The 19,634-nt window shown below is 42.6% G+C and overlaps 1 protein-coding gene across 2 annotated transcripts in view; it reads right to left on the reverse strand.

Annotated features, from left to right (window-relative positions):
* Positions 1 to 19,634, reverse strand: part of LOC102428173 (cytochrome c oxidase copper chaperone) — a 31,165-nt gene that overhangs the window by 9,705 nt on the left and 1,826 nt on the right. The window contains exon 3 of one of the 2 annotated variants that reach the window (XM_006090916.3): positions 12,637 to 12,773. The exons of the other annotated variant lie outside the window; for it this stretch is intronic. The gene's annotated coding sequence lies outside the window, so the exon portion shown is untranslated. Of the gene's footprint in view, positions 1 to 12,636; positions 12,774 to 19,634 lie in introns of those variants that run through there. 2 annotated transcript variants of the gene reach the window in all.

Genomic DNA, 19,634 nt, shown 5'->3' on the forward strand with positions numbered 1-19,634 from the left:
AATATTATCCTCCTCCTAGCTCTGAGAGAAACTGAGGCTCAGAGAGGTAACAAGTTCTCACAAGTAGAATGTAAGTAGCAGAACCAGGATTTGAACCTAAGTCTATCACACTGCTGTGTCTCACATAGTTTGTACAGTAAGTGAAAATGCAGGACTAGATCCATGACTCCCAACTCCACACTCACCCCAAGAAGTCTGATAATGCCCAAGGAACTTCTGGATGAACCTGGGGTCTACTTTGAGTCAGCAAGAAATAAATCTGGAGTATTTAAACATTATACTAAGAAATATCCCTCTGGCTTCCAAATGACTCCTTGATTTTCTTCCCCCCTTGCTTCTGGTTAACCTTTACCTCCATTAATCCTATTGCCCCTGAGGTATGGGCTGGGGACCGGAGGACCCAGTATCTTCCAGAACTATTCAAGTGCTCAATCCACATGGATTTTTATTATACTGCTAATAAACTAGCCATAATTAGTGAGGAATTAGAAATTGGCAAATATGCTGAGGAGTAGAGGTTTTCAACTCAACATGAGTACTTACTATGAGCCAAGCACTTAGAGCACCAAAGATTCTCAAGAGCTGTCACTCTATCAAGGGAAAGATACCTCAAAAGCAAGGGTGATTCATCAATAGACAAGTGAATAAAAAAACTATGGTACATATATATAATGGAATGTTTCTCGGCCTTAAGAAAGAACGAAATCTTAACCATTTGCAACAGCATGGTGGACCTAGAGAGTATTATGCTAAGTTAAATATGGCAGATAGGGAAAAACAAATACCATATGATTTCACTTATATGTGGAATCTAAGAACAATCTAAACAAACAAACAAAATAGAAACAGATTCATTGATACAGAGAACAGACTGATGGTTGCCAGAGGGAAAGGGGATGGGGAGCTGGATGAAAAAGGAGAAGGGATTGAGAAGTACAAATTGGTAGTTACAAAATAGTCATGGGGGAGAAACCAAGATGGCGGCATAGGTAAACACCGGAAATTGCTGCCTCACACAACCACTTCAAAAATACAACTAAAAGACGGAACGGACATCATCCAGAACCACAGGAAGGCTGGCTGAGTGGAAATTCTACAACTAGAAAGAAAGAGAAAAGCACACTGAGACTCAGAGGAGGTGCAGTGTGGAAGTAAAGAGCAGAGGTACAGAGGCGCACGCCGAAAGGGCTGGCAGCTGAGGACGTGGTGCATGTGGAGAGGGCTGGAAACTGAGGACACGGTTGACTTTTTCAATTGGGAGGGAGTCTCAAGCTCCCGACTGCTCTGAACTCCAGTTCCCGGTGAGTCTCTGGGGACCCAGACTCGTACGGGGAGAAACTGGACTGTCTGGCATCGGGCAGAACTCAAGGGCGGCTTTCTCTCAGAGATGCTTGCAGCGATTACTGGGACACTGAGACGCGGGGCCTCTTAGGGTAGGACTGGGAAGCAGCCATAGTTGCTTGCTCCGCCCTGTTGTTTTTTTTTTAAATATATTTTATTGATTTTTTACAGAGAGGAAGGAAGAGAGATAGAAAGCCAGAAACATCGATGAGAGAGAAACATCGATCAGCCGCCTCCTGCACATCTCCCACTGGGGATGTGCCTGCAACCCAGGTACATGCCCTTGACCAGAATCGAACCTGGGACCTTTCAGTCCACAGGCCGACGCTCTATCCACTGAGCCAAACCGGTTTCGGCTGCTCCGCCCTGTTGATTCCCTGAGACCCCGCCCCACCCAAGCTTTGTGCAGAGGCATTTGCATATGAAAGGCCTGGCCCTTTGCAAGCTGAAAATTACCTAACAAATTGCAGCTGGATTAGAGAGACCCAGAACTTCCAAAAGAAGGTCCAAGGCCCCACAGCAGCTTGCATTGCTTCACAGCTGGGCCTCATCTGGGCACCTCCAAACCCCAAACAAAGAAGAGGAACTCTCCATAGCTCCTACTGGGTAGCCTCAGGCAGAGGCTAAATTAGCACCTCCTTAGAGATCCAAGAGCCAGTGTACCCAGTGGTCAGAGTGAGACCATCCAGTTACAACTCCTCAGATCCATAAGGGACACACTCAGGGGGCAGACTCAGTGAGCACCAAAGCCCCACTGAAGCAAGTCTTGCCCCAGAAGGGTGTCTCCAGCTCAGAAGTTCTCCCACTGCAGACACAGCTGATTCTCACAACCAATTGGCCTGGAGGTCGATTCCTCCCAGTGATACCTACAACAATCAAGGCTTAACTACAATAGCCCTGACTGGTTTGGCTCAGTGGATAGAGCGTCGGTCTGCGGACAGAAGGCTTAACTACAACAAGACTGAGCACAATGCCCACAAAGGGGTGCACCAAGAGTGTCCACCTCAGGTAATTGGGGAGACTGAGCCACTGGGCCCTATAAGACACCTAACACAGAAAGCCACTCTATCAACACAGGGAAGCATAAAAAATGTGGAGACAAAAAAACAGGTCACAAATGACAGAAATGGAGGAAAGCAAACTACTGGATATAGAATTCAAAACCACACTTTTAAGGTTTTTCAAGAATTTTCTAGAAACCGCCGATAAATTTAGTGAGACCCTCAAGAAATCTAGTGAGACCCTCAAGGTGATGATAAAGGACCAACTAGAAATTAAGCATACACTGACTGAAATAAAGGATATTATGCAGAGTTCCAACAGCAGACTAGAGGATCACAGGAATCGAGTCAAAGATTTGAAATACGAAGAAGCAAAAATCACCCAACCGGAAAAACAAAAAGAAAAAAGAATAAAAAATATGAAGATAGTGTAAGGAGCCTCTGGGACAACTTCAAGCATACCAACATCTGAATTATGGGGGTGCCAGAAGAAGAGAGAGAGCAAGATATTGAAAACCTATTTGAAGAAATAATGACAGAAAACTTCCCCTACCTGGTGAAAGAAATAGACTTACAAGTCCAGGAAGCGCAGAGAACCCCAAACAAAAGGAATCCAAAGAGGACCACACCAAGACACATCATAATTAAAATGCCAAGAGCAAAAGACAAAGAGAGAATCTTAAAAGCAGCAAGAGAAAGACAGTCAGTTACCTACAAGGGAGTACCCATAAGATTGTCAGCTAATTTCTCAATAGAAACTATGCAGGCCAGAAGGGAGTGGCAAGAAATATTCAAAGTGATGAATAGCAAGAACCTACAACCAAGATTACTTTATCCAGCAAAGCTATCATTCAGAATTGAAGGTCAGATAAAGAGCTTCACTGATAAGAAAAAGCTAAAGGAGTTCATCACCACCAAACCAGTATTATATGAAATGCTGAAAGGTATTCTTTAAGAAGAGGAAGAAGAAAAAGGTAAAGATAAAAATTATGAACAACAAATACACATCTATCAACAAGTGAATCTAAAAATCAAGTGAATAAAAAATCTGATGAACTGAATAAACTGGTGAATATAATAGAACCAGGGGCATAGAAAGGGAGTGGACTGACAATTCTCAGGGGGGAAAGGGATGTGGGGGGTGTGGGAAGAGACTGGACAAAAATCATACACATATGGATGAGGACAGTGGGGGGGTAAGGGCAGAGGGTGGGGTGGGAACTAGGTGGAGGGGAGCTATGGGGGGAAAAGAGGAACAACTGTAATAATCTGAACAATAAAGATTTATTTTAAAAAATAGTCATGGGGATGTAAAGGACAGCACAGGGAATATAGTCAATAATCCTATACTGTATAATAAAAAGCTAATATGCAAATCGACTGAACAGCGGAACAACTGGCTGCTATGACCCGCACTGACCTGCAGGGGGCAGAAGTCAGACTCACGGCTGGTGAGCACAGTGGCAGTGGCCGGAGCCTCTCCCACCTCCACGGCAGTGCTAAGGATGTCCAACTGCAGGGAGCGGGCCTAAGCCATCAGTCGGACATCCCCCGAGGGCTCCTAGTCTGCGAGAGGGTGCAGGCTGGGCTGAGGCCCCCCCCCCCCCAAGTGCATGAATTTCATGAACCAGGTCTCTAGTATTATAACTCTGTAAGGTGCCAGATGGGTACTGGAAATATTGAGGGGACCCCTCTGTAAAGTACGATTGTCTAACCACTATGCTATACGCCTGAAACTAATACAGGATAATATTGAATGTCAACTGTAATTGGAAAAAAAAACAAGGGCAATTCAATGTGTGATGCACAATAACTGGGTTAAATGTAAAGAAGGGTAGCAGTCTAGAAGAAAGGGTGGTATACAGGAAGGAAGATAGAAGAGCTAACAATTGATTCCAGGTGTAAGGGTTGAATTACTCAGGTAGGTAGAGGGAGAAGTGTTTCTAGTGATGAGAACAACAAAAGTGAGGCACAGAAGTGTGGAAATGCATGGCATGTTGAAGGACATCAGTTTTTTTCTTATTTAATTAAAATCAACAAATGTGCATCATATTCCAATACTCCTTTCCAAAGTCAAGAGGGTGGCCGAAACCGGTTTGGCTCAGTGGATAGAGCGTCGGCCTGCGGACTGAAAGGTCCCAGGTTCGATTCCGGTCAAGGGCATGTACCTGGGTTGCGGGCACATCCCTAGTGGGAGATGTGCAGGAGGCAGCTGGTCGATGTTTCTCTCTCATCGATGTTTCTAACTCTCTATCTCTCTCCCTTCCTCTCTGTAAAAAATCAATAAAATATATTTAAAAAAAAAAAAAAAAAGAGGGTGGAAAAGCGGTGGTGAAGGAGAAGAGCTAGAACGCCTGGAGAAGGAGAGGCCTGCCCTGGAGCCCCTCTCGCAGCAATGGTTTAGATCCGTGATGTCATTGGAGTGGTGGAGTTGGGGGAATTCCCATATGCTCCTTGTATGCCTGCCTCCCACCCCAGCCACACACTTTCTAACCGGCAGCAGCTGCTCCCCGCTCCACCTTAGTCATGCACCCCTTGAGCTGCCAATGTCGTAGTCCCTGCCAGCTGTGAGAAAGGTAATCAGAAGCACAGGAACAGAGAAGTGACCAATGCTCTGCCCAAGATAGAATTTCAAAGCCGGTCATTTTTCTCAGCAAGCCTGAAGCACAGGCTGGCCCCAACACGTTAAAGAGACAGGCAAACCCATTGGCTACTGTCCTCAGCCTGCGTTCCTTATCAATCCACACAAGTGCCCATCTGAGCAGAGGGGACTAACATTTATCAAGCAATTATTGTTTCCTCATATCACCGCATACATTTTTTTTTTAAGTGGAAGAAACGGGTTCAGAGAAGCTAAGGAACTTGCCCAAGGCCACAGAGCTAGTATCTGAGCAAGGACTGTGACTCTAAATTGTATGTTCTCTGTGCTGTACCACCTTGGTAGGTACTTTTGGGAATTTATATGTATTGCTACAGGCATGCGATGCTGCTGGAGTGCACTGTGGGTTCAGAAACACCACACGCTGTCTGCGAGGCAGCGACGTTGATGCATAGAGGATAGGACCCATGATGGGAATAGACAATGGAAAGTTGTATCTTGTTTTTAAACCCAGACTTGATGGAAGACAAAAGAAAAATTTGTGTCACAATGGTGTGTTCTTATAAGGAAATCCACAAACATGCAGGCAGAAGCACAGTAGAAAATATTTGGGGGAGAATAACAAGAGAGAAACATTATTTGTTGAGTGGACTCAATTATCAATAAGCATTTATTTAGGGCAAAGGATGTGCTCCAAGAACAGGAGATATAAATATGAGCAAGACAATTATCACCTTCAGGGAGCTTTTGATCTGGTGAGGGCAGCTGACCTAGGAATAACAACAATCCAATAAAATAAGTACATTCGGGACTCAAAGGAAGCACTGACAGGGGAGCAAAGATCGAAAGGAAGGTGACATTTAAGCTGGTCTAAAAAGATGAGTAGGTGTTCCCCAGCCAGGGTAAGGCATTCCAGGAAGGGAGAACAGAACGTGAAGTCAAGTCCAGAAGTAAAACAAAAACACAAGGCATTCTGGTAACAGAGAACAGCTTGCTGTAGGTGAATCAAAGGCAGGCAGGAGAGGCCAGCAGGGGCCAGAGTGTGAAGTCAGCGCAGTGCCTTGCCAAGTGGGGTCGTGAACCAGTGAGCTGCGAACTGTTACTGGTCCATGATGAGATGAGAACAGAAATTAGTAGTATTTAGACATTTTTATAGCCATTTGACAGAGAAACTTGTGGCCTTTGAGTTTAATAAAAACGTGGGGCCCATGTAGTGTCTTCTTTTTAAATTTCACTTTCCTAATATCAGTCTGTGAATTGAAACCATCAAAGCTGATTCCTCACCACACAGAATTTGAGATACACTGCGCTTGAGATTAATGCTTTCCTAATATAGATATTAAAATAGAACAGAGGCTTTGGACACATACTGCCAAGTTGGTCTTAGGCAGACACTACTTGTTGCCTTTCCTATAGCAACCTTAGTTTCCTTAATTTCTGGAAGTCTGGTTTTGCTCTGGCAATATGTTAAGGAAGATGGGCTTCTCCCCCAGTTGCCAGGGCCTGAAATAAAACTGGTCAAAGCCAAGCATGAGATCCCTTTCTCCTGGATGGCAACAGGTTTAAGAGTAGGCATGTGACCAGTGAGAGATGAGGAAGTGCATGGGGGAGCTTCTGGGAAAAAGCAGGCTCCTTGGCAGACAGTAAGGAGGCCTAACTCATCCTGGCTTGAAGACAGTTATGTGATGATGTAATGCTTGAAGTCACCATAGCCATGAGATATGATATGCTTTAGGATGAGAAGGGTAAAGAACAGAAAAACAGACAGGCCTCTATTCTTGAAAATGAGCCATTGTCTCAAACCTGGAATGTGCAACCTCCAGACGTCCAGATGCAGCTGGTAGTCCGGTGCTTGCAGTTGAATGTCTCCAGATTCAGAGCCCCGTGAGGATTTCTATAAGGACTGCTCTTCAGAGAACAGTTCTCTGGACAGGATTATCTTATTATATGAAAACTGAGCATCAGACTACTTATGTTCTATCAATATGTTTCTCTCAAAACTTTATGAGGAATTGCTCCTCTAAACTCAATTTGACCTTTAAGGATAACTTGGTTAAGAAAACAAGACGGTTTAGTGGAAAATTGGACACCTACTCACTATCCATTTACCTCTTCTTCCTTTTAACAGAATTCCAGTTTTGTTCTGATATCTAAATTACACAGATCCAAGAGAGGGAGTGGGGGTTCTGTTTAAGCCAATCAGCATAAGGCATTCTGCTGACAACTATTATCTATACTAATAAAAGCCTAGGTGACCCTCGCACCCTCATGTCATCACAAGATGGCCGCCCCATGTCATCACAAGATGGCTGGCAGGAGAGGGCAGTTGGGAGCGATCGAGCCGGCAGGGGAGCAGTTAGGTGTCAATCAGGCCAGCAGGGGAGCAGTTAGGGGCAATCAGGCAGACAGGCAGGCGAGTGGTTAGGAGCCAGCAGTCCTGGATTGTGAGAGGGATGTCTGACTGCCGGTTTAGACCTGATCCCGGAGTCGGACATCGCCCCAGGAGTCCCAGATTGGAGAGGGTGCAGGCTGGGCTGAGGGACACCCCTCCAGTGCACGATTTTCTTGCACCGAGTGTCTAGTTGGTTCATAAAAATATAAACCTAATTTGGCTCAATCAGACTTAAAGGGCACGCATGCCTTAGGAATGGTTTCTCTCTTCTGCAAGACTTTAACAATAAAACATATGATTGGCTTCATCAGTCCTAAAAAGGAGAGGTCTGAGATAAAAAATAACTTGTCCTGGAAGGTATCATTGAGCCTCTATTATTGCATGCAGAACTTGCAATGGGCTTCCAGTTATGAGTTTTCCTTTATCATCTAGCAGTTTTTTGTAATATATTTAAAATATTTTTATTGATTTCAGAGAGAAAGGAAGAGGGAGAAATAGAAATATCAATGATGAGAGAGAATCATTGATTGGCTGCCTTCTGCATGCCCCACACTGGGGATAGAGCTTGCAACCGGGCATGTGCCCTGAGAATCAAACTGTGATTTCTGGTTCACAGGTCAATGCTCAACCAGATGGGCACACCTAGCAGTTTTTAATAGCTAAAGAAACACTGGTATAGTCTCACATGCAGAAATTCTTTTAAGGAAAGGATCTTGGAACATTCATCATAGCACTGAGTATCCAACTTCATATTTCTATTACTTATATACATATTAGAGGCCCGGTGCATGAAATTCATGCACTGGGGGTGGGGGGTGTGGGGGAAGGCTCAACCTGGTCTGTGCCCTCTCACAACCTGGGTACTCTCAGGGGATGTCCTACTGCTGCGGAGGTGGGAGAGGCTCCTGCCACTGCCACTGCACTCACCAGCTATAAGCCTGGCTTATGGCTGAGCGGTGCTTTCCCTGTGGGAGTGCACTGACCACCAGGGGGCAGCTCCTGTGTTGAGCGGAATCGGGTTAAAACCGGCTCTCCAACATCCCCCAAGGGGTCCTGGATTGCGAGAGGGTGCAGGTCAGGCTGAGGGACCCTACTGGTGCACGATCAGGGTCTGGGAGGGATGTGGGAGGTTGGCCAGCCGGGAGGGACCACAGGAGGGCCCCAGGGCATGTCCAGCCTGTCTCACTCAGTCCCGATTGGCTGGACCCCAGCAGTAAGCTAACCTACTGGTTGGAGCGTCTGCCCTCTGGTGGTCAGTGCACGTCATAGCGAGCAGTTGAGCAGCCTTAGTATATCATTAGTATATTACGTTTTGATTGGTTGAACAGATGACTGGACACTTGGCATATTAGGCCTTTATTATATAGGATACCACTAGACTATAAGCTCTTTGAGAGCAGATCCATGTCTTACTAAGCTTTGTTCACTACTTAGCACATAGTTGGCATAATGTATGTCCTCAGTAAAAATAACCTCTCATCTCATTGAGGGCAAGATATACTGATTCACACATGAACACTCAACACCCTGGACAGCTCCTTGCACATAGTAGGCCTTCACAAAATAGGTACAGAATGAATGAATTTATAACTATGCCTATGTTTACATTAGATACCTGGCACAGGAAACTTGGGCCTCAACTCTCAAGACCAAGATACAACTCTAGGTCACCAGATATTTGACCAGAGCAATTTCCTAAACCTCTCATTTTAAATGTAAAATCAGGGTTATAGTTTCTCATCACCCTCACATCAGACCTGTGGAAGGTGTAGTTATCCTAAGGTAGGCTTTGCCTAGGGACATGGTCCTGTTCTCATCAATCCTTCATGTCAAACAGTTCAAAGTTAGATAAAGAGAACTAATTAGAGAATAGTTGAATATGTCTTTTTTAAGAATTTGGGAATTATTGTGAATAGCAGGGGCTTGGCAAAGGTACATCAGAATGTGGTAGTCACCTACTAGAAAGCTAAGTTCATTTTTCAAATTACTGTGGTGACATCTCTTAGTAGAATGCTGCCCATAATCTTTGGGAACTTAAGCACTAGGGAAGACTTAAGCACTAGGTCTTGTAAAATGTGTTCTTAACTATGGTAGATGTCAAGAAGGGTGCTTTAGTTCAGCAGTCGCCAACCAGTGGTCCACGCACCACTGGTGGTCGGTCCGTGAGGTCCAAAAGGTTGGCAACTGCTGCTTTAGTTCCTTTACGAATCAGGTGAGCATATCTAACTGGCAAAGGCTGAAAAATATTAACCTTGCTAAGAGTTTAAGGAAATAGGCATCCTCAGATACTAAGTTACAAGTGGAACCCTTTCTAGAGATCAGTCAGGCAGTACTCAAAGCCTTGGAAAATTTACACAGCCTCTGGCCCCTACTTGGCTAAGTGATTAGAAGATATTTGTAAAGACTTTCCTATGAAACTTCCATTGCAGTGTTATTATGGAGTAGTAAAAAAAATAAAGAGATGAATGCCAAGGTCACCAAAACGTGGTCCTGTTGTAGACTGGTGGGATTTCAGGTGATTTCTTCCTGTTTCCATAAAAACCAACCAGCAAAATACCTCCCCCCTGCCCCCCAAATCAGAAATAATTTAGGTATTTGGTATATATCCTATTCAAGATTAAGACCCAATTCCTAGAATGGTATCTGACATAGAGCAGGCAATGTATAAAACAGCGGTTTTCAACCTGTGGGTTGAGACACCCCTTTGGGAGTCAAACGACCCTTTCACAGGGGTCGCCTAAGACCATTGGAAAACACATATATAATTACATATTGTTTTTGTGATTAATCACTATGCTTTATTTATGTTCAATTTGTCACAATGAAATTGGGGGTCACCACAACATGAGGAACTGTATTAAGGGGTCGCGGCATTAGGAAGGTTAAAAACCACTGGTATAAAACATTTGTTTAATGAATAAATGTGCAAACAATAGGAAATTGGTTAAATAAGCCACAGAATGGATTTACACATAGCCAACACAAATCACATCGTAAAACTACTCACTGATGGTAAAATTATGAAGGGAAAAAGGCAATTACTATTATCATCTCATTAAAAATATGTACCTTAGAAAAATGATTTTTTTGTTTTAAAAAATATATAAACACATAGAAACAGCATACATCAAAAATAAACACTGGGTGATGTTAATTTCTGTAGTCCTGGGACATATTCAAGCAGCCTGGACAATCACCTGCCAGGGATCCGTCCTGGGTGAAAAGTTGGCTCATATGTTTTAGGAGTCCAAGATTCTCTTCTTCAATGCTCTAAAAACTGTAAAGTGCTTACTGAAATAAAAGTATTTATTCAAATAGTCAAGTGAAAATCTGAACATAGAATCAGAGAATGACAATAACACTAAATGTTTAATACTCTGCCAAATGTTTTATATATGCTATTTTAATTAGTACTCACCATCTTGCATATTAGGCTTTACTACTGTCCCTGTTTCTTTCTTTTTTCTTTCAGATGAGAAAAACAGACCCAAAGTTATAATTTGCTTGAGGTCACACAGGCAGCTATTGAACCTAAGGCTGTCACACTTCAAAGCCTGGCTCTTAATCAATAGGAATGATTCCTAAGGAATAATTTAATTCAGCTGCTTTATTTTATAAAACAGGCAATTTTCCCATCATACAATGACATATAAACAGTACATATTCTCTTATGTTCCTCAGTATCTTTTGAGTTGAAACTCCATTTACTTAAAAGGCAGACTATGACCATTGCTTCATTTGCCCTTAAGCAACTAACAAGAGAACAGGGTTGCTATAGTTAGTGAACACACTATGTTTTATTCCAGGTCACTACAGCATAGCACAGAGCTATTTCCTTAGCACTGTATTTGTACTAACTCAGCCTCTGGCCTGGGCTCCAATTAATGAGACAACACTCTCTGGTCCCTAGGCATTAAACTTATGATCCTAGTCTATCTTAAAATGCAACTAGTGCCTGGCTGGTGTGGTGGTGGTTTATCATCAACCTATGAACCAAGAGGTCACGGTTTGATTCCTGGTCAAGGCACATGCCCAAATTGCAGGCTCGATCCCCAGTACAGGGCGTGTAGGAGGCAGCCAATCAGTGACTCTCTTATTGATGTTTCTAGCTCTCTCCCCCTCTCCCTTCCTCTCTGAAATCAATAAAAATATCTTAATAGCCATACATAGATTATGTTGAGCTGCCAGAGGCCAAAGCATAACAAGCATTTGCATGAAAGTGCAAAGACGACATTGGAAGACCAATGGACCTTGACCCCAACAGGGCTGGAATCAACACAAGATTGCTGCTGCTGTGATTGCCATGGCTGGAGGTGATTTCCTGACCTGATAATCCTTACATTGTTTACCAAACTTTACCTTTGACCTGCCTGTATGTATTGCTAAAGGGCAAATGTGTTTTCAAAGTGAATAAAAGTGGGCAGGCCCCAGACTCAGTGTTCCTCTTCATGCAAGAGGTTTCCACTGGAGCCCCCAATGCCTTCAAAATTCCTATTTCTTGTATAGTGTACTCATTGTGTTGTCAGCCCTCCTGCAAGTCATCCTGAACTCGCCATGAAGGTTGCGGCATCAAGCAATTGAGATCTTTCAAGCCAAGGCATTCTAATGTGCTCCAAAACTTAAACAAATTACTTTCCCAAAAGAGAGAATAATGGACAACAATATGAATTTAAAATATTAAGACTGGTGTTAGCCAGCATGCTCAGTGGTGAGAGCATAGAGCATTGAGCATCGGCCCCTCGGACTGAAGGATTGAAGGTTTGATTCTGATCAAGGGCATGTACCTCAGTTGCAGGCTCGATCCTTGGCCCATTGGGGCGCATACAGGAGGCAACAAATCAATGTGTCTCTCTCACACTGAGGTTTCTCTGTCTCTATCCCTCCCTTCCACTTGCTCTAAAAAAAAACAAAACAATGGAATATCCTTTGATGATTAACAAAATAAATAAATAAATAAATAAATAAATAAATAAATAAAATATCTAGACTGAAGGCTTGTCTAGTTCTTGCCTTTAAGAAAGTTAAAAATAAAAAACAGAACCTTAAGTGATATGATAATGGCTACCATCCTCATTCCAAATTGGTAATGGGTTATTTTTTACTTCCATGTACTGATTTTGAAGATTTCATTGGATGACAGCAGTATTTGCTTTCTCCTTACAACAAATACCCAAGAGTTCCCAGAATGACACAACATAAGAAATTTATATCACAAGATTTGTTTGTTCTAGATGCTTTAATATAAATAAGTAAGTAAGTAAATGTGTGACGATATAAGGAACACAGAAAGAAACACACCTAAAGATTTTTAACCAGGGAATTTCCTTTTTTTTTTTTAATAAATTATACTTTTACCATTTATGAAAGTTCATTAAAGAACTCTCCAAATTATTAAATCATCTTCATTCTTCAGAAATTATTCATTCACAGAGCAGACCACCTACAGAAAAAGATTTATTTTAGAAAGTCAGATTTCAAACATCATGCCAGACCTATGGAGTTAGGAAACTCAGCTAAGTACTGTTAACTATCTACCACAATTATTCTAAACCAGTCATGGAATAAAAGATCCACATTTTAAAATTCTAGTTTTGCCTAACTAAAAACATCACTGAAACTGTTCAATCCATCACAGTTTAATCTTTACAAGTCTTTGTTGATGTAAAACTACATATTTTCTCAAAAATATCTTCCCCAAAAAGCTAAGGCAGTTTATTTTCACAGATACTCAAACCCCTCCTTGCTGATTCAAGTATGTTTAGCAAAGATGTACAAAGCGAAAGGCAGAAGTTCAGCTCTACATACAAGGCACTTCCTGTGGAAAGTTACTCACTTCATCCCAAGGGCAAAATAAGGGTAACCCTTTTGAAATCCATTTGTAAAGATCAAAAGGGGAGAGTAATAGAGGAGAGGGTTGCAGGTCTAGTCAGGCAGTACCAGGCTTCTCTCCAGACAGCTCTCACCCACCTCCACTCCTACCCCCAATCCTTATCCCAGAAGACAGAGAACAATGCTAAAAAGGTAACTAAGTAATCTGGGCTAGCCAAATCTCCAAGTCCAATGCAAGTGCTTCCCTCCTCTAGCTAGTTCCTGTATTTGGTTTAGAAAAGATGAGCCTCATCAACAATAAAATATCTAAACCATCAATTTTCAAAAGGCTCAAAGGAAAATAAAGTTAAGGGAAAGGCCTGAGCAGAAAAGAAAACCAAAAATGAAGCTACTCAACATTCAAGAGATAGCAGCCCATAGCAAACACTGTTACCTCATTTGCTACTGACTGAATATCATATATGGAAACCTCTTGGCTATATCTTTGGGTGCAAAGTTCTTGACAGCCCCTGTTCTTCTCATCTTAGCATTTTTTTAGGGTCTGAAACAATATCTATTGAATAAATAAGTGTTTGAATAGCAGAAATAACCCTTTTCCTGGATTTTCTCAGGATCATATTCTCATACATTATTAGCTGCATGTATGTATGAAATCAGCATATTTTAAGTATATTTCAACCTACTATTAAGTTCAGTTAAACTTAATAAATACTGATTATCACTACCACTAAATGGTAGTCCTCTAATTTCTTTCAATGATTTTAGCCCCCTAAATGAGTTCTCCCGGTTCCTTCTGAATCCTAAAGGCAGAAAGATACTAGCTATTTCCTCCTGTTCACATTTTTTTTTAGCAGGTTCTAGGTTCCTCTAGTTCCTCTTTCAGTAAAAGAAGCAGTCATTAAGACAGAAGGAAGTGTTGAGAATCACCACCATCACACACCTAATTTTTCTTAAGAGTAGTTTTCAAGTCTCAGCTTTTACTACTATTAAATCTCCATAGTTTTATTTAGAATTATCCCTTCAGCTTAAGCCACTGGTTGTTAAAGAGGGACACACTTGAAAATTATCTAGGTAGGAGTTTCTGAACTAACAGGTGCAGATCGGGGCCCAAGCTTGTGAGTTTAGGAAAATATGCCTCAGCAGGTGATTATAAATTACACCTTTGGTTGAATGCAGCCTACTTTTATATTAATTCCAACCTACGTTAAGGTGGGGCTTAAGATACAATTAAGACCTACCTTATTTAGGATATAACATTAATACCTACTAAGGTTTTTGAATTTGTAATGTTTATACTCATTACTGGGAAGACCTAAGTTTGCAAAAATATTTTTCCCTTGAAGCTATCCTCAGAAAAATGTGGTTTAACTGTCTGAGAGGTATGAATTCAGTTAAGTTAATCTTATAACAGTGCAGACAGCAGTGTTGGATTTTACCCTACAGCCAATGACCTGGTTATATACCTATGCATTTCAACAACAGGTCTAATTAGCATTCATAATCAAGTTTTCAGATCATAAATCAAGACTATGCGCAATCCTAAAAGTGAATATGTTGGCAATAAAGCCTCATTAAGTGCAAGGAGTGAAGTGTAAAGTGCCCTACCTAGTGGTTCAGTTGGTTGAAGTGACATCCTGTATACCAAAAAGGTTGCGATGAAAAATACCCTCAAGTGAGGATTTAAAAAAAAAAAGAGACCTAGACTCTAGTTTTAATTCCACCATCTATCCACTCAACTTCAGCAAGTCTTTTTGACTTCACTGTTCCTCCATTTCCCCAGGGGGGTTAGGGAAATTGGACACCTGTCCCTCTTCCAAAATTCTTGGAAGGGCCCTATGTGGATTTAGATTGCTCTTCTAACCAGATTTCAAAAATACATTATTAGGTCATATATTCAACAGACCCCAACTGAAGGTTTGCTAGCCACAACTCCCAAGATATGGGGAATTCCTTTCTGGTTTCTATTTGACAAGTTTACAAAGCTTATTCACACATATATCATTTAATCATCACAACGACTCTATAAAGTCTTTTGGTCATATATTATTATCTCTGCTTTACAGATGAGAAAACTGAAGTTCAGAAAGTTAAGGATTTGCCCAAGACCACGCAACCAGTTAAACACCAAAGCTCTTGCATTTTCTTTTATAGACAAACTAGAGGCCCGGTGCACGAAATTCATGCATGGGGGGTGTCCCTCAGCCCTGCCTGCACCTTCTCCAATCTGGGACCCTCGGGGGATGTCCAACTACCTAAACCAGCAGTTGGACATCCCTCTCGCAATCCAAGACCATTGGCTCCTAACCACTCACATGCCTGCCTGCTTCATCACGCCCAACTGCCCCTCCCACCAGCCTTCTCGCCCCCAACTGCCCGCCACTGCAGGCCTGCTCGTCTCCAACTGTCTCCCCAAAAGACCTAATCACCCCCAACTGCTCTCTCTTCCTGGCCTAATCGCCCCTAACCACCTCTGCCTCAGCCCTACCACCATGGCTTTGCCTGGAAGGTCTCCTGGTCTAATTAGCATATTACCCTTTTATTAGTATAGACTAGGGGCCCAGTTCACACATTCGTGCACCTTTAAAGGAACTGTGGGCCACAAGGCTGTGGTGGGCACAGGGGCGGGTCTCGGCCCATCTTCCACGCCCCTGCCTGGCCCCTCCTGCCACAGCCCCGCTCCCACATGCTGACAGCGCTGGCCCCTGCTCGCACCCACTGATGGTGCGGAGTGATTGGGGACTGATGGCACAGAGCCATTGGGGCTGGCACTATCATCAGGGTGCGAGCGGAAGCTGCTGCCCCAATTGCCCCTCAGGAGCTGGGGGAGGTGGAGAAACCCTCAGGGTGATCAGGGCCAGCAGCTGCCACTTGCACACGCTGATATCACCAAACAATTGGGACTGCTGCCAGTCGCTGGCAGGGGTTGCGAGTGGGGCCAGCGCCAGCAGTGGGTGCAAGAGGCGGCTGCCAGTTCTTATCATGCCTCAGGAGTAGGGGGAGGTGGATAAGCCCTGAGGGGTGATTGGGGCTGGCAGCAGCTGTTCGCACCCGCTGACCGCGCTGGGTGCTGGCAGCGGGCACAAGCGGGACCAGCGCTGGCAGCAGGTGTGGGTGTCTGGTGGGACTACAGCACGGGAGCAAAGAATTTTCAGTAACCACCAGAGGCTCGCCCCAATGACAGCAACTAGTGTCCCGCCTTGGTCTGGTGCCCCCGCTCACCTGCTCCACCATCCCACTGTGGCTGACACCCGCCACGTTCCACGTGCGCCCCCTGGTGGTCAGCGCACATGATAGCAGCCAGTTGTTCTGCCGTTCGGTCTAGTTGCATATTAGGGATATATACACACACACACACACACACACATACATACATACACACACACAAACATAGAAATCACTCTAACTCTGTCCCAATAACATAAGAAAACTGGTTTCTCCTGGTCCTTTGTGAATATATGCTACTTATAACAATTGTACTACCGCTGTGATCTATATGAAGTCCAAGAAAAGCTTTTGGTGCTCCTAAAATTAGCATTTTCTAAAATCACCCTTTTTATAAAGGCAGGTTCAGCCCTAGCCAACAGCTTACATAACTGACTAAGAAGAGAGTTAGATTATGAACAAGTGTGGAGGAGAAACTGTTCCATGATGTGAGCGCTATCTGTCCTGCAAGCTGCATCTGGGCCAGAACAGAGGTTGTTTTCGGCAAAGTGCCCTTATAGATGTCTGATCTTAATTGATGTTCATTCTGACATAAACCAGGACCCCTCCCTGACCTCCCTCCATGTGCGGGTTTCTGCAACAGGTTGTTGTCCTGACCTGGTAGTATTCACACACTCGTGCCTGTACCTATGCCCCCATTTACCCTATATGCTTTCCTGGTGCCTGTCAAGGAGTATAGGGATATTTCATCTTTAAGCTGCCCCAGACAGGCCTTGTATGTAAGTTTCCCTTAATAAACTCTATTAATTACCAAACTGGATTGGCCAGCCTCTTCATTTGGTGTTTCCCTGCCCTCCACTTAGGGAGGTGTATTTTCAGTCTCAGGGCTCTCCTCTGGATGTGTGTATACTAACAACAAAAAAGCCACGTACAAGTGTTGAGATTCCATGTCTTTAAAAAGAAATCAATAGGTATATTTATACTTTTTAAGAACACAACCCCCATTCAAATTTACTTATTTTACAAAACAGTTCACCATGACCATCTAATCTAAAAGCCACTTTAGTATTTCATATATACACAGAGTAGATATACCATAACATATTTAAATAAAAAAACTTATTATGGTTCTCTTTTTATCAATAAAAAGTAAAGTCCAGCCCTGGCCAGTGTTACTCTCAGTGGTTAGAGTGTCAGCCCAAGCTCGGAAAGATCTTGGGTTTGATTCCCAGTCAAGGGCATATTCCTGGGTTGCAGGCTCAATCCCCAGTCCCAGTTGGGGCATGTATGGGAGGCAACCAATCAATGTGTCTGTCTCTCCCCATCCCTCCCTCCCTCCTTTCTACTCTCTCTCAAAAAATATAATTTTTTTTTTTAAATCCTTGGGTTAGGATTAACAAACAAAACAAAACAAAAAGTAACGTCCAAAGAGGATGTAGTGGAAATAAAACATATTAAGCTAGACATCAGGAGAACCAAAATTAAGCCTGAGCACTTTCAGCCTACAATGTTTTCCATTACACAGTGATACTTCTTATCAACCTGGGACAAGTTCCTTATCCTCCTTTTTATAGCTCAATGAGAAACACTGGCCATATGTGAAATTCCAAAGAGGCAGGAAAGAGGTGAAAGGGAAAGAAGCCAGGCTCTCTATTACTGTTATGTTGGTATGGGCTGCGGCATTAACTCTCAGCCATTATTAAATTAAAAGTGGTGGTGTGGTGTGGAAAGCCAAGGGCAGAGGGAGTCTGCCTGGAGACAGGTTCCAGTTCTGATCCTGCTAACCCATCTCAGGAATCATTTCATACTTATAGGACTTAATTTCATTTATTTATTCATTTAATAACAATCTCTAATGAACACCTACTATGTTTTAGATCCTGAGGATGTGACAGTGAAACAAAATTCCTACTCTCTCAGAGATCATATTCTAGTTGGAGTAAAACAAAGCAGATGATAAATAACTACATAACATGCAGGCAACGGTGTTAAGAATAACGTAGACACTAGCCACATGTGCCTATTAGATAAAACTAAAAATACAGTTCCTCAGTTTTAGTACTCACATTTCAAGGGTTCAACAGTCACATATGGCTAGTGGCTACTATACTGGAGAGTGCAAGTGCAAGACGCTTTCATTATCACAGGAAGTTTCTTGGACGGGGCTGGGATACAGCGATGGGGGAGGGATGTTATTTTACTTATTTATAAATATATTTTTATTGATTTCAGGGAGGAAGAGATAGAGAGAGATAGAAACATCAATGATGAGAGAGAATCACTGATCAGCTGCCTCCTGCACACCCCCTACTGGAAATCAAGCCCACAACTGGGCCCTGACTGGGAATCGAACCCATGATCTCCTGGCTCACAGGTCAATGCTCAACCACTGAGCCTGCCAACCAGGTAAGGGATGCTATTTTAGCTGGAATGTTGAGGGAAAGCCTCTCCAACAAGGAGGTATTTGAACAGAGATCTGAATAAAGTGAGGGAGTGAGTCAAGTTGCTACCTGAAGAGCTTCCAAATGAAAGAAAAATCATTTATTAAGGTCCCCTTCAGCATTAAAATTTAGATTCAAAGTTCTTCAAAAAATGGTCTGAGTTTTAACCAGTTAACTGTCACGCATCCAAAATGAAAACCATCCCCACACACCACGATATTTTCAATTCAATTTAAAAAATAAATTTGCAATGAATATTATAAAAATAAATATATTATAAAAATAAATATATTATAATTCTGGTGTTCTTGAATATTTTCAGCTGAAAATTTTCAGGAAAAATGATTTTAAAGTTGGTCAGGGCTGCCACTTAGAGAAAACAGTTTTTTTTATAGACACACATGGCGTGTGGGGAAGGTCTGCCGCTTGCGTATATAGATGCTTATGGCATACAAAGGGTTAGTTATTAGAATAAAGCACAGTACAAAAGAGAAATAGCAAAAATGTCATTTTTGTTTTGCAGAAAGCAATACTTCATGTGTTGCCTACTCTCTGTTTAAAAGCACTTATTAAAGACTCACAACATTAGAAACAAGGAATAGAATTTTTTCCCTTTAGTTCCTTTAAGCACAACTAAATATTATGAAATTCCTAAGCCATGATTCCTTATAAAGCCCTTTCTTAAAAGCTAAATTCTTCCCTTCCCAAATCCACCGAATACCTCTCAATTTATTAGTGTCACTTACTCCCTACATTAGAAACTGAAAAGTTATTTTTTAGTGCTATTTCCGCATGTAGATTAACCAGGTGACTACCTTGCAGATAAATGTGCCCATGACTGCAAATCTGTAGAGCATAGAGAATTTGAA

Source organism: Myotis lucifugus, unplaced genomic scaffold (genome assembly GCF_000147115.1).
Source record: "Myotis lucifugus unplaced genomic scaffold, Myoluc2.0 scaffold_84, whole genome shotgun sequence".
In the NCBI taxonomy this organism is placed as follows: Eukaryota; Metazoa; Chordata; class Mammalia; order Chiroptera; family Vespertilionidae; genus Myotis; species Myotis lucifugus.